Source organism: Rhinoderma darwinii, chromosome 1 (genome assembly GCF_050947455.1).
Source record: "Rhinoderma darwinii isolate aRhiDar2 chromosome 1, aRhiDar2.hap1, whole genome shotgun sequence".
In the NCBI taxonomy this organism is placed as follows: domain Eukaryota; kingdom Metazoa; phylum Chordata; class Amphibia; order Anura; family Rhinodermatidae; genus Rhinoderma; species Rhinoderma darwinii.
Genome location: NC_134687.1, coordinates 152,826,589 through 152,840,802, shown reverse-complemented (window position 1 = coordinate 152,840,802; position 14,214 = coordinate 152,826,589). Strand labels below are relative to the sequence as shown.

At 39.4% G+C, this 14,214-nt stretch overlaps 1 pseudogene; it reads right to left on the bottom strand.

The window, feature by feature from the left end:
- The window catches only part of LOC142721630 (nipped-B-like protein), a 46,181-nt pseudogene extending 32,168 nt beyond the window's left edge, over positions 1-14,013 (bottom strand).
- Positions 14,014-14,214: the final 201 nt, after the last annotated feature.

The following is a 14,214-nucleotide window of genomic DNA, read 5'->3' as shown; positions in this document are numbered from 1 at the left end:
AACGGCCTGAACTACAAAATTATTTCATTATTTATCCCGCACGGTGAACGCCGTAAAATAAAATAATAATAAACCGAACCACAATCACAATTCTTTGGTCACTTCACCTCCCAAAAAATGGAATAAAAAGAGATCAAAAAGTCGCATGTACCTAAAAATGGTACTGATCGAAACTACAGTTCGTTACGCAAAAAATAAGTCCTCGCACGGCTTTATTGATTGAAAAATAAAAACGTTATGGCTCTTAGAATAAGGTAACACAAAAAGTGAATGATTGTTTACAAAACGTATTTTATTGTGCAAACGCCATAAGACATAAAAAAAAACTATAAACATCTGGTATCGCCGTAATCGTATCGCCCCGCAGAATAAAGTGAATATGTCATTTATGGCGCATGGTGAACGCTGTAAAAAAAAACGAAAAAAAAAAACAATCGTACAATTGCTGTTTTTTAGTCACCACGCCACCTAAAAATAGAATAAAAACTGATCAAAAAGCCGCATGCACCCCAAGAAAACTACAATGGATTCCTCAAGGGGTCTAGTTTCCAAATTGGGGTCACTTTTGGGTGGTTCCCAATGTTTTGGCACCACAAGACCTCTTCAAACCGGACATGGTGCCTAATAAAAAGGAGGGCTCAAAATCCTCTAGGTGCTCCTTTGCTTCGGAGGCCGGTGCTTCAGTCCATTACCGCACTAGCGCCACATGTGGGATATTTCTCAAAACTGCAGAATCTGGGCAATACGTATTGAGTTGCGTTTCACTGATAAATCCTTTTGTGTTATAAAAAAAATGGTATAAAGAGGATTTTCTGACAAAAAAAAAATGTAAATTTCACCTCTACTTTGCTCTAAATTTTTGTGAAACACCTAAAGGGTTCATAAACTTTCTAAATGCTGTTGTGAATACTTTGAGGGGTCTAGTTTCTAAAATGGGGAGTTTCATAGAGGTTTCTAATATATGGGCCCCTCAAAGCAACTTCAGAACTGAACTGGAACCTAAAAAAATAAATAAATGAGGCAATACTTCGCTTCTTACATTATACTGATAATAAGCCGTGCCCACCCCGAGATGACCCCAGTTTTGACCGTTTGTATAAATGGAGACCCCTATTAGACCGTTCCAGTGCCCGGTTTTCCCCAGCATACACCCCGAGAAGTGTATTTCTATTGATGAGTCCCTGGTACATTTTAAAGGGAGGGTTCAATTCCGCGAGTTCCTGCCGGGTAAGAGGGCAAGGTATGGCGTGAAGATGTATAAGCTGCGAGAGTGCATCAGGGTATACCTACAGGTTTAGGATATATGAAGGAAAGGCCACCCCCAAACCAGACTGCATCCTGGACTACAATAGGTACATGGGAGGTGTGGACTTGTAAGATCAAGTCCTGAAGCCCTACAGCGCCATGCGGTGTGGTATAAGAAGCTGGCCGGGCACATCATACAGATGGCATTGTACAATGCGTACATGCTACGTCGATGTGCAGGCCAGACGGGAACTTTCCTGGAATTTCAAGAGGTGATTATCAAGAACCTAATCTTTAGGGACCAAGAAGGGGGGGGCACCCAGTACTTCTGGAAGCGAGCCCACACGCATCGTACCAGGGCAACACTTTACAGGAGAAGTTCCCCAAACTGGCAAGAAGGGAAAAAGTCAAAAGAGGTGCAAAGTCTGCTATAAGAGGGCGATAATGGATGACACAATATATCAATGTGACACGTGTCCCGAATAACCAGAGCTCTGTATGAAAGTGTTTTAAAATTTATCATACATCCCTTGGTTTATAATTTACCCCAATTTTATTTACCCTGATGCACTCCGCACAGCTTATCCCCCCTCGTCTTTCCCCTCTGAGCCCTGCTGTGTGCCCAGGCAGCTGATAACAGCCACATGTAGGGTATTGCCATACCCGGGAGAACCCACATTACAGTTTATGGGGTGTAGATCTCCGGTCAAAATGCTCACTACACCTCTAGATGAATGCCTTAAGGGTGTAGTTTTTAAAACGGGGTCACTTCTTGCGGGTTTCAACTGTACTGGTACCTCAGGGGCTTCTGCATACATGACTTCGCACTAGAAAATCCCCAGTAGGCCAAATGGTGGTCCTTTCCTTCTGAGCCCTCCCATGGGCCCAAACGGCAGTTTATCACAACAAATGGGGTATTGCGGCACTCAGAACAAATTGCGCAACAGAATGGGGTATTTTGTTTCTTGTGAAAATAAGAAATTTTCAGCCAAAACTACATATTATTTGAAAAAAATAATTTTGTTTTCATTCCCAGCCCAATTCAAATAAGTTCTGTGAAAAAACTATGGGGTCAAAATGGTCACAACACCCATAAATGAATTCCTTGAGGGGTGTAGTTTCCAAAATGGTGTCATTTGTGGTGGGTTTCTATTGCTTTGATAGCTCTGGGGCTCTGCAAATGCGACATGGCACCCGAAAACCAATCCAGCAAAATCTGTACTCCAAAGAACACACAGCGCTCCTTTCCTTCTGAGCCCTCCCATGGGCCCAAACGGCAGTTTATCACCACAAATGGGGTATTGCTGCACTCGGGACAAATTGGGCAACAAAATTGAGTATTTTATTTCTTGTGAAAATAAGAATTTTTGAGCTAAAATGACATATTATTGGAAAAAATATATATTTTTTTAATTCCCAGCCCAATTCAAATAAGTTCTGTGAAGAAACTATGGAGTCTAAATGGTCACATTACCCATAAATGAATTCCTTGAGGGGTGTAGTTTCCAAAATGGGGTCACTTCTGGTGGGTTTCCATTGCTTTGATACCTCTGGGGCTCTGCAAATGCGACATGGCACCCGAAAACCAAACCAGCAAAATCTGTACTCCAAAGAACACACAGCGCTCCTTCCCTTCTGAGGCCTCCCATGGGCCCAAACAGCAGTTTATTGCCACAAATGGGGTATTGATGCACTCTGGAGAAATTGGGCAACAAAATTGAGTATTTTGTTCCCTGTGAAAATAAGCAATTTTGGTCAAAAATTACATCTTATTGGAAAAAATGTCATTTTTTTATGTCACAGCCCAATTGAAATAGGTGCTGTGAAAAAACTGTGTGGTCAAAATGATAACAACAACCATAAATGAATTCCTTGAGGGGTGTAGTTTCCAAAATGGGGTCACTTCTGGCGGGTTTCCATTGCTTTGATACCTCTGAGGCTCTGCAAATGCGACATGGCACCCGAAAACCAATCCAACAAAATCTGGACTCCAACAAACATATAGCGCTCCTTTCCTTCTGAGCCCTCCCATGGGCCCAAACGGCAGTTTATCACCACAAATGGGGTATTGCCACACTAAGGACAAATTGGGCAACAAAATGGGGTATTTTTTTCATTTCAGAGCCCAATTCAAATACGTGCTGTGAAAAAACTGTGCGGTCAAAATGGTAACAACAACCCTAAATGAATTCCTTGAGGGGTGTAGTTTCCAAAATGGGGTCACTATTGGGGGATTCCTACTGTTTTGACACTTCAACACCTCTTCAAACCTGGCATGCTGCCTAAAATATATTCTAATAAAAAAGAGGACTCAAAATGCACTAGGTGCTTCTTTGCTTCTAGGGCTTGTGTTTTAGTCCACGAGCGCAGTAGGGCCACATGTGGGACATTTCTAAAAACTGCAGAATCTGGACAATACATATTTAGTAGTATTTCTCTGGTAAAACCTTCTGTGTTACAGAAAAAAAAATGAATAAAATTGAAATTCAGCAAGAAAAATGAAATTTGCAAATTTCACCTCCACTTTGCTTTAATTCCTGTGAAATGCCTGAAGGGTTAAAAAACTTTCTAACTGCTGTTTTGAATACTTTGAGGGGTCTAGTTTTTAAAATGGGGTGTTTTATCAGGGTTTCTAATACATAGGCCCCACAAAGCCACTTCAGAACTCAAGAGGTACCTTAAAAAAAGGCTTTTGAAATTTTCTTAAAAATATGAGAAATTGCTGTTTATGTTCTAAGCCTTGTAACGTCCAAGAAAAATAAAATAATGTTCAAAAAACGATGCCAATCTAAAGTAGACATATAAGAGACACAAAACACGGCGCCACATAGTGTAGATTACCAAAGGTAAAAAGATGCAAAATCCCGAAGTCCAATAAGGTGCTCACCTAGAGACAAGGGACAACGAACGGTGGAGAGAAAGGTTGCTGCTGCTGCCAGGACTCGGTGCCGGTGTTCCGCAGAAGACCGCAAATGTAATGCTGGTATACAGAAAAAGATTGAGTCTCCAAGGCGCTGCTGCACGGGGAAGCAATTAGCAAGCAAGGTAACAGGTAAAGGTGGTTTATTGCAAAAGGCTACGCGTTTCAATGCCGCACCGGCATCTTCATCAGGCCATAAAAGAAAATAAAACATCTGCACAGTTTAAATACACACTGACCAATTAAAAAACCCGCCAATGTGGCTGGGGTCAAAGTTCTCAGATGACGTCACTAATGAGAAGAAAAGTGACAGTTCACACGAGGCAATAGATAGAAAAACAACATTCAGGACCATGGACAGCAGTAAAATCAAACATACGCAAGTGCATAGATGAAGCGCACATAGCCGACATGACAAAAATGGTACATAGGGTATAAAAATACGAAATTGCAGAAGGGATAATCAATAATAAAATGCACAAATGTTGAAATAAAAATAATAATTGCCACATATAAAAGGAAAGCATCCAAATCTACAGTAAACTCATATAAATGTATAAATAAGCCGCGATAAAGTTACAAGAAAAGAAAAAAGCATCTAAATGGATGTTTGGATGATAGCATCCAAAAGGATGTTGAAAAGAGTATAAAAAATAATGTTAAGAGATAGAATTGAATAGATAAGGGACAGCGCATTTGTAGATTGAAAGCCGGGCAAGGTCAACTGTAATGGGCAAAGATATAAATAGCGATGTTCTTTTGATGGGATACTATACAATTATGAGATACAATTTAAATGATGATGTACAATGATGTAATACAATGATGTGGATGCAGTACAAGAAATAATAAATCAAAACACGGGGTAAAAGGGACCAAGTAACATCAACACCAATCTAAAGTTAAATTATCAGGGGGCTGAGGATAAACAATATGTAGATAAATCAAAATAATCAAATACAATAAAATAAAAAATATATAAATTATAGAGCCTAAATGTAAGGGAGTGATTGGAAAAATAGGGTATCATGAAAATGGTGAGCAGGAAGGGAATACCACTAATAATCCTTATATGATAGCGAAAAATTGCCGTTACATAGAAATGACCTAAAATTATGAGACAAACGAATTTAAAGGAAAACATGATGCTGGGTAGTGCAAAACACTCTCAGATGTTAGGAAAAAACGGACCCAAACGAACGGGCAGAGGGATTGAAGATGCATGGATGGAAAAAATATTGATAAATGAACTGTTAGTAAATGATATTTAATCAAGGGAAGATTCAGTTAGATCATTTAGACCATATGGTTGTAGAGTCCTGAGTTTAAAGATCCAATAGTTTTCGCGTTGCTTGAGTTTATTAAACCTATTAGTAGTGTTTGATGAGATTAGTTCAATGGGTGTGACCGTTATTTCATTAAAATGTTTGTTATGTGTGGAGGCGAAATGGCGTGAAACACTATGTTTCATAAAACCAGAGGTGACATTGAACCTGTGACTATTAATTCTGGTTCGTAGGCACTGAGTAGTGCGGCCTATATATTGTAGATGACAAGGGCATTCAAGCATATATACTATATATGAACTCCCACAATTGAGGAAATTATTAATCTTAAAAGATTCATCGGTCACTGTTGACTTATATTTAGTGGCTCTATGAGTGATCACAGTACAGCACATACATCGTTGATGGCCACATTTGAAAGAGCCTAATAATTTAGGGAGCAGAGTGGTGCTAATGGTCGGAGGATTACTCAGTCTACTTGGGGCTAATATATTTTTAAGAGATTTAGAACGTCTGAACGTGACTACGGGTTTGATGGGCAATTCATTCTTAAGATAGGGATCATTAGTTAAAATATGCCAATGCCTCTCTAGGATTTCCCTAATTTTCTTATTACCACTATTGAAAGTGGTGATAAAATTACTACTAAAATTTTGGGTAGTCTTATTAACTGCTTTTTCCTCAATACAGGATGCTTGGGTTAATAGGGCAGCTTTACGTCTAGCTCCTTTGATGAGGTTGGTAGGAAAATTCTTCTGTTTAAACCTTCTTTCTAAAACATTACATTCCCTATTAAAATCTAAGTTGGTAGTACAATTTTTCCTAATCCTCCTAAACTGACCGAACGGAACATTCTTTATCCATGGCGGGTAATGAGCACTATTGAAATTAAGGTAGCTATTGACGTCTACCGTTTTAAAATGGGTTTTCGTGTTAAATTTATTGGAGGCAATATCAAAAGAAATATTTAAGTCAAGAAAATCAATGGACGTGGCAGAAAAAGTATGTGTGAAAGAAAGCCCATATGTGTTCTGGTTAAGGAATTTAATAAAGGATGCAGCTTCAGACTCATTACCTATCCAGATGAAGAGAAGATCGTCAATATAGCGTTTATACCATAAAATATTATTTTTGAAGCGATGATCCTGGTGTATGTAGTAATCTTCAAAATTCCCCATATAGAGGTTGGCATAAGATGGTGCGAACCTGGAACCCATAGCACACCCCTTTATTTGGTTATAAATTTTTTTATCAAAGCTAAACGAATTATGGTGGAGAATAAAATGAACACATTTGGTAATAAAATCAATCTGAACAGAGGGCATGTCGGTTTTGGTGTTTAAAGCAGCTTCAATGACTTCAAGGCCTTTAGAGTGGGGGATATTACTGTATAAAGCAGTGACATCTGCAGTCAGAAAATTAATGGGATGCATGAGATTGGTTACATTGATGGCAAGAAGCTCTCTAATAACTTGTGTGGAGTCCTTGAGATAAGAGGGTAGGCCAGCCACCAGAGGTTGTAAATGCAGATCAACGAAATGGGAAAGGTTGCTCGTCAGGGACCCTATCCCAGAAATGATCGGGCGCCCAGGGGGATTGGTGATGGATTTATGGATCTTGGGAAGATGGTACATAAATGGCAGACTGGGAAATGGCATGTGGAGAAAGCCTTTTTCTTTTTTTGTAATAATACCTTCCTGGAAGGCTGTTTCAATCAGATTGGCATATTTTAATGAGTGGTCGTGTAAGGGGTTCACTGTTAATGGAACATAGAAATTAGTATCTCCCAAAATTCTGTAAGTCTCACCCAAATATTGGTCTCTGTTCAAAACTACAATGCCACCTCCTTTGTCAGCTGAACGAATTACGATATTCTCATTTTTTGCCAATGCTTTAAGGGAATTTCTTTCCTGGTAGGTGAGATTATCGGGTTTGTGTGCAGGTTTACCAAGAGTTCTGAACTCATTCCCTACAAGAGTGGAAAAAGTTTCTAAAAGGGAGCCCTGATGGTGCAGGGGATAAAAACATGATTTAGGTTTGAGATTAGTGGTGATAACTGACGGAATAGTATCGTATGTGGTAGATTCAGGCGTAGGGACGGGTGTTACAGATAAGGGCACCATTTTGGAAAGCGAAAAGTGTCTGGTGAGAGTAAGTTTACGGATGAATCTATTGAGGTCCATAAAGAGATCAAAATTATTGGGAGATGCAACTGGACAAAATGAAAGGCCTTTATTGAGCAAGCTAATCTCATGTGGATTCAAACTGTGAGAGGACAGGTTGAAAATTTTCATTTTTAATGATTGGTCCGATGTTTTTTTAGAGTTGTCGAGAGGGGTTGTTTTATTGCGCTTACGACCTCCTCTTCTTCCTCTGTATCTAATTTTCTTTTTATGGAAATTTTCTGTACCAATGGGAAAAAATGTGTGATAGTTTGGATTTTCGGGCTTAGGAGATAAGTCACAAGTTGGTCGTCGCTGTTGAAAGTGGGTGTAACAGGGGGCATGGTTAATTGGGAGGGGAGTCCTAAAAAAGAAGTGGTGGTATCCAAAAAGGATATAGGAGCTATGGTAGGGGGATCATGATTATCATGGAGTGCATCATTGGAGGGTGATGGAATACCAGCGCCTTCTATATTTGTAGGGAAAAAATTATCCAAAAGATGGGTGGAGGTATCATGGGTGGATAATTGTAACAGAGAAGTGGATAAATCATGCTCTGAGAGTACCATGGAGATATTTGTGGAGGGTGAAATAATAGTAGGAGTGGAAGGGTTATCCAGGGTAGATTGAAATTGTAATAATCGCGTTTCTAATTCAGAGGATCTAAACGCATTGACAGGAATATCTGAAAGATGATTAATGGAGGGCGTATAATCAGTAACTTTGGAACAGGTGACAGCAGTACTTTTGGAATTAACTTTAGCTTGAAGAACCACAGATTCAGTGGTGTGGGACATTACTGAAGAATTGTCAAAGCGGGTAGGGTTAGTATGGAGCTCAACAGAATTCATATTTCTGTGGCTGTTTTTGAATGTCCTACTGTGAGGTGAAAACCTACGTGATTCAACCTCTGGAAACTCATTGCGGGGGTATCTGCGAGGTCTACCCTCCGTTAGGGGAAAAAAATTCTTTTTTCCAACTCTACCTTTATTAGTAGTAGAACAATCAATGGCAGTATCACTCAAAAGTGCTGAACCTGCAGTAATATCCTCAATAACATTAATTTGATGATGCTCACAGCGATCTCTCTTAAATTTGTTTGATTTACGGAGAATCAGATCTTTCTCGTAGGTACTGAGCCTATTATTAATGGATGTTTCTATTTTTGAGAAATCAGGGTGGTCTGAAAAATTCACCAATTTATCCTTAAGCAAAGAGATCTCGGTTTTTAAAGAGTCACTGACAATAGTCCTCTTAGAGAGGAGCAATTTGAGGGCACCTAATTGGCACTGGTCTAGCAGTGCCTGCCAATCTGAGCTGAATTCTATGTCAGAGGGATAAGGATTAGTTAACGTAATCATCAATCCCCTGGGAGTGATGCCTTCGGTGATGTATGTTTGCAAAAACAGGCAGTCTATATTCTGTTTTGCTTCATTTTTCAAAAGATCCTCCAGTGTTAGAAACAAGTCAGTCATTATTTTGGTGAGTTCCGGAGTATAGGTGTTACTCACAGTTTCAGTAAGATCCGTATTTGAAAGCAATCCCAGTGATTGTAAGATCCATTGTTCACGAAAGTGCCTCCTATCGTTGATGAAATCAGTCATGATTGTTGAATAATTCCTTGCTGGAACTCAGATCCTCAGTGGGATGAAGGTAGATAAAAATAGATGATTCACAACAAACTTGCTTCGGTGAAAAGAGAAAAGTGGCAGCCAGTGGGAAAGAAAAGCTTCTATGGCGTGGTTCACACGAGAGAGAAACCACAACCGCGGTGAAGCAAAACTTTGCAACAGGACGTCAGATCCGGAGGGAGAGTGACATCCTGACCTAGGCAGAGAAGAGACACAAAACACGGCGCCACATAGTGTAGATTACCAAAGGTAAAAAGATGCAAAATCCCGAAGTCCAATAAGGTGCTCACCTAGAGACAAGGGACAACGAACGGTGGAGAGAAAGGTTGCTGCTGCTGCCAGGACTCGGTGCCGGTGTTCCGCAGAAGACCGCAAATGTAATGCTGGTATACAGAAAAAGATTGAGTCTCCAAGGCGCTGCTGCACGGGGAAGCAATTAGCAAGCAAGGTAACAGGTAAAGGTGGTTTATTGCAAAAGGCTACGCGTTTCAATGCCGCACCGGCATCTTCATCAGGCCATAAAAGAAAATAAAACATCTGCACAGTTTAAATACACACTGACCAATTAAAAAACCCGCCAATGTGGCTGGGGTCAAAGTTCTCAGATGACGTCACTAATGAGAAGAAAAGTGACAGTTCACACGAGGCAATAGATAGAAAAACAACATTCAGGACCATGGACAGCAGTAAAATCAAACATACGCAAGTGCATAGATGAAGCGCACATAGCCGACATGACAAAAATGGTACATAGGGTATAAAAATACGAAATTGCAGAAGGGATAATCAATAATAAAATGCACAAATGTTGAAATAAAAATAATAATTGCCACATATAAAAGGAAAGCATCCAAATCTACAGTAAACTCATATAAATGTATAAATAAGCCGCGATAAAGTTACAAGAAAAGAAAAAAGCATCTAAATGGATGTTTGGATGATAGCATCCAAAAGGATGTTGAAAAGAGTATAAAAAATAATGTTAAGAGATAGAATTGAATAGATAAGGGACAGCGCATTTGTAGATTGAAAGCCGGGCAAGGTCAACTGTAATGGGCAAAGATATAAATAGCGATGTTCTTTTGATGGGATACTATACAATTATGAGATACAATTTAAATGATGATGTACAATTATGTAATACAATGATGTGGATGCAGTACAAGAAATAATAAATCAAAACACGGGGTAAAAGGGACCAAGTAACATCAACACCAATCTAAAGTTAAATTATCAGGGGGCTGAGGATAAACAATATGTAGATAAATCAAAATAATCAAATACAATAAAATAAAAAATATATAAATTATAGAGCCTAAATGTAAGGGAGTGATTGGAAAAATAGGGTATCATGAAAATGGTGAGCAGGAAGGGAATACCACTAATAATCCTTATATGATAGCGAAAAATTGCCGTTACATAGAAATGACCTAAAATTATGAGACAAACGAATTTAAAGGAAAACATGATGCTGGGTAGTGCAAAACACTCTCAGATGTTAGGAAAAAACGGACCCAAACGAACGGGCAGAGGGATTGAAGATGCATGGATGGAAAAAATATTGATAAATGAACTGTTAGTAAATGATATTTAATCAAGGGAAGATTCAGTTAGATCATTTAGACCATATGGTTGTAGAGTCCTGAGTTTAAAGATCCAATAGTTTTCGCGTTGCTTGAGTTTATTAAACCTATTAGTAGTGTTTGATGAGATTAGTTCAATGGGTGTGACCGTTATTTCATTAAAATGTTTGTTATGTGTGGAGGCGAAATGGCGTGAAACACTATGTTTCATAAAACCAGAGGTGACATTGAACCTGTGACTATTAATTCTGGTTCGTAGGCACTGAGTAGTGCGGCCTATATATTGTAGATGACAAGGGCATTCAAGCATATATACTATATATGAACTCCCACAATTGAGGAAATTATTAATCTTAAAAGATTCATCGGTCACTGTTGACTTATATTTAGTGGCTCTATGAGTGATCACAGTACAGCACATACATCATTGATGGCCACATTTGAAAGAGCCTAATAATTTAGGGAGCAGAGTGGTGCTAATGGTCGGAGGATTACTCAGTCTACTTGGGGCTAATATATTTTTAAGAGATTTAGAACGTCTGAACGTGACTACGGGTTTGATGGGCAATTCATTCTTAAGATAGGGATCATTAGTTAAAATATGCCAATGCCTCTCTAGGATTTCCCTAATTTTCTTATTACCACTATTGAAAGTGGTGATAAAATTACTACTAAAATTTTGGGTAGTCTTATTAACTGCTTTTTCCTCAATACAGGATGCTTGGGTTAATAGGGCAGCTTTACGTCTAGCTCCTTTGATGAGGTTGGTAGGAAAATTCTTCTGTTTAAACCTTCTTTCTAAAACATTACATTCCCTATTAAAATCTAAGTTGGTAGTACAATTTTTCCTAATCCTCCTAAACTGACCGAACGGAACATTCTTTATCCATGGCGGGTAATGAGCACTATTGAAATTAAGGTAGCTATTGACGTCTACCGTTTTAAAATGGGTTTTCGTGTTAAATTTATTGGAGGCAATATCAAAAGAAATATTTAAGTCAAGAAAATCAATGGACGTGGCAGAAAAAGTATGTGTGAAAGAAAGCCCATATGTGTTCTGGTTAAGGAATTTAATAAAGGATGCAGCTTCAGACTCATTACCTATCCAGATGAAGAGAAGATCGTCAATATAGCGTTTATACCATAAAATATTATTTTTGAAGCGATGATCCTGGTGTATGTAGTAATCTTCAAAATTCCCCATATAGAGGTTGGCATAAGATGGTGCGAACCTGGAACCCATAGCACACCCCTTTATTTGGTTATAAAATTTTTTATCAAAGCTAAACGAATTATGGTGGAGAATAAAATGAACACATTTGGTAATAAAATCAATCTGAACAGAGGGCATGTCGGTTTTGGTGTTTAAAGCAGCTTCAATGACTTCAAGGCCTTTAGAGTGGGGGATATTACTGTATAAAGCAGTGACATCTGCAGTCAGAAAATTAATGGGATGCATGAGATTGGTTACATTGATGGCAAGAAGCTCTCTAATAACTTGTGTGGAGTCCTTGAGATAAGAGGGTAGGCCAGCCACCAGAGGTTGTAAATGCAGATCAACGAAATGGGAAAGGTTGCTCGTCAGGGACCCTATCCCAGAAATGATCGGGCGCCCAGGGGGATTGGTGATGGATTTATGGATCTTGGGAAGATGGTACATAAATGGCAGACTGGGAAATGGCATGTGGAGAAAGCCTTTTTCTTTTTTTGTAATAATACCTTCCTGGAAGGCTGTTTCAATCAGATTGGCATATTTAAATGAGTGGTCGTGTAAGGGGTTCACTGTTAATGGAACATAGAAATTAGTATCTCCCAAAATTCTGTAAGTCTCACCCAAATATTGGTCTCTGTTCAAAACTACAATGCCACCTCCTTTGTCAGCTGAACGAATTACGATATTCTCATTTTTTGCCAATGCTTTAAGGGAATTTCTTTCCTGGTAGGTGAGATTATCGGGTTTGTGTGCAGGTTTACCAAGAGTTCTGAACTCATTCCCTACAAGAGTGGAAAAAGTTTCTAAAAGGGAGCCCTGATGGTGCAGGGGATAAAAACATGATTTAGGTTTGAGATTAGTGGTGATAACTGACGGAATAGTATCGTATGTGGTAGATTCAGGCGTAGGGACGGGTGTTACAGATAAGGGCACCATTTTGGAAAGCGAAAAGTGTCTGGTGAGACATATGGGACATATGGGAAATGTGAACTAGTAACTATTTTGGGTGGTATAAGCGTCTGTTTTACAAGCAGATGCATTTAAATTCTGAAAAATGCAATTTTTTCAAAATTTTCTCTACATTTTGCAATTTTTCACTAATAAACACTGAATATATCGACCAAATTTTACCACGAACATGAAGCCCAATGTGTCACGAGAAAACAATCTCAGAATCGCTTGGGTAGGTTTAAGCATTCCGACGTTATTACCACATAAAGTGAAATATGTCAGATTTAAAAAATGGGCTCTGAGCCTTAAGGCCAAAACTAGGCTGCGTCCTTAAGGGGTTAAAGATTTGGAGCTAGTGGGTTGCAGAGTGACAAACGTTATGAGGAGGTGAGATATTAAATAAGATATTGGTTTGAAGAGTGTGAGGAGGTGATTAGAGTAGTATGTAGGAAGGTTAGTTTTTAGGGGTGTGTGGCCCTTGGCGCTGACCTGTAACTCCACTTAAGGGTGGCAAAGTAATGTAGTCGGACACAGCGGTTGTCAAAATAAATTTAACTTTACTCCACTTGAGGCAACGAGTGTAGTGGTTATAACACAGCACATAGCTTGGCAGTTACAGAATATGGTATACAGTGCACCGGTTACAATCACAAATGGGCACAGAGCTTAATGGGTATAGTCACAATTAGATACAGAGATTGGCAGTTGCAGTCTCTTAATGGGTGGTTCTCTCTCTTAGTGAATATAGAACAACACTTGCGGTACACAGGGTTAATGCAGTCTTCCTCTGGCTGAGTTCGTGGTCTCTCTCTGGTGGGACCCACTGCCTCCACCTGCCTCAGTACAGGAGCTCTCTGCTTCTGGAAGTGGTACGTAACTCCTTGCAGTAGACAAGGGGTAACCCAGTAATCAGAGCCCAAGTCACTCAAAGCAGCCAGTTTCAAGGTAACTGGTGCATATAGCCCACCAGGATTTCCAGGGTCTGCTTTTCCAGTGACAAATTGACAGGCTGCTACCCACATCACAGCCACTGGGTGGCCAAACATAGACATTTATAGAATAGACATCTTGTGACAGAGTACCGCAAAATCAGGTTCTTTTTTAAAGCTTGTCATCTCGCGCCACACATCTTAGGATATCTTGAGATAAGAGGAAAGGCAAGGAAGGACACATCTATAGGATGTGCTGCAGTGGTAAAAGGAACCATTTTTTACAGTGCACGC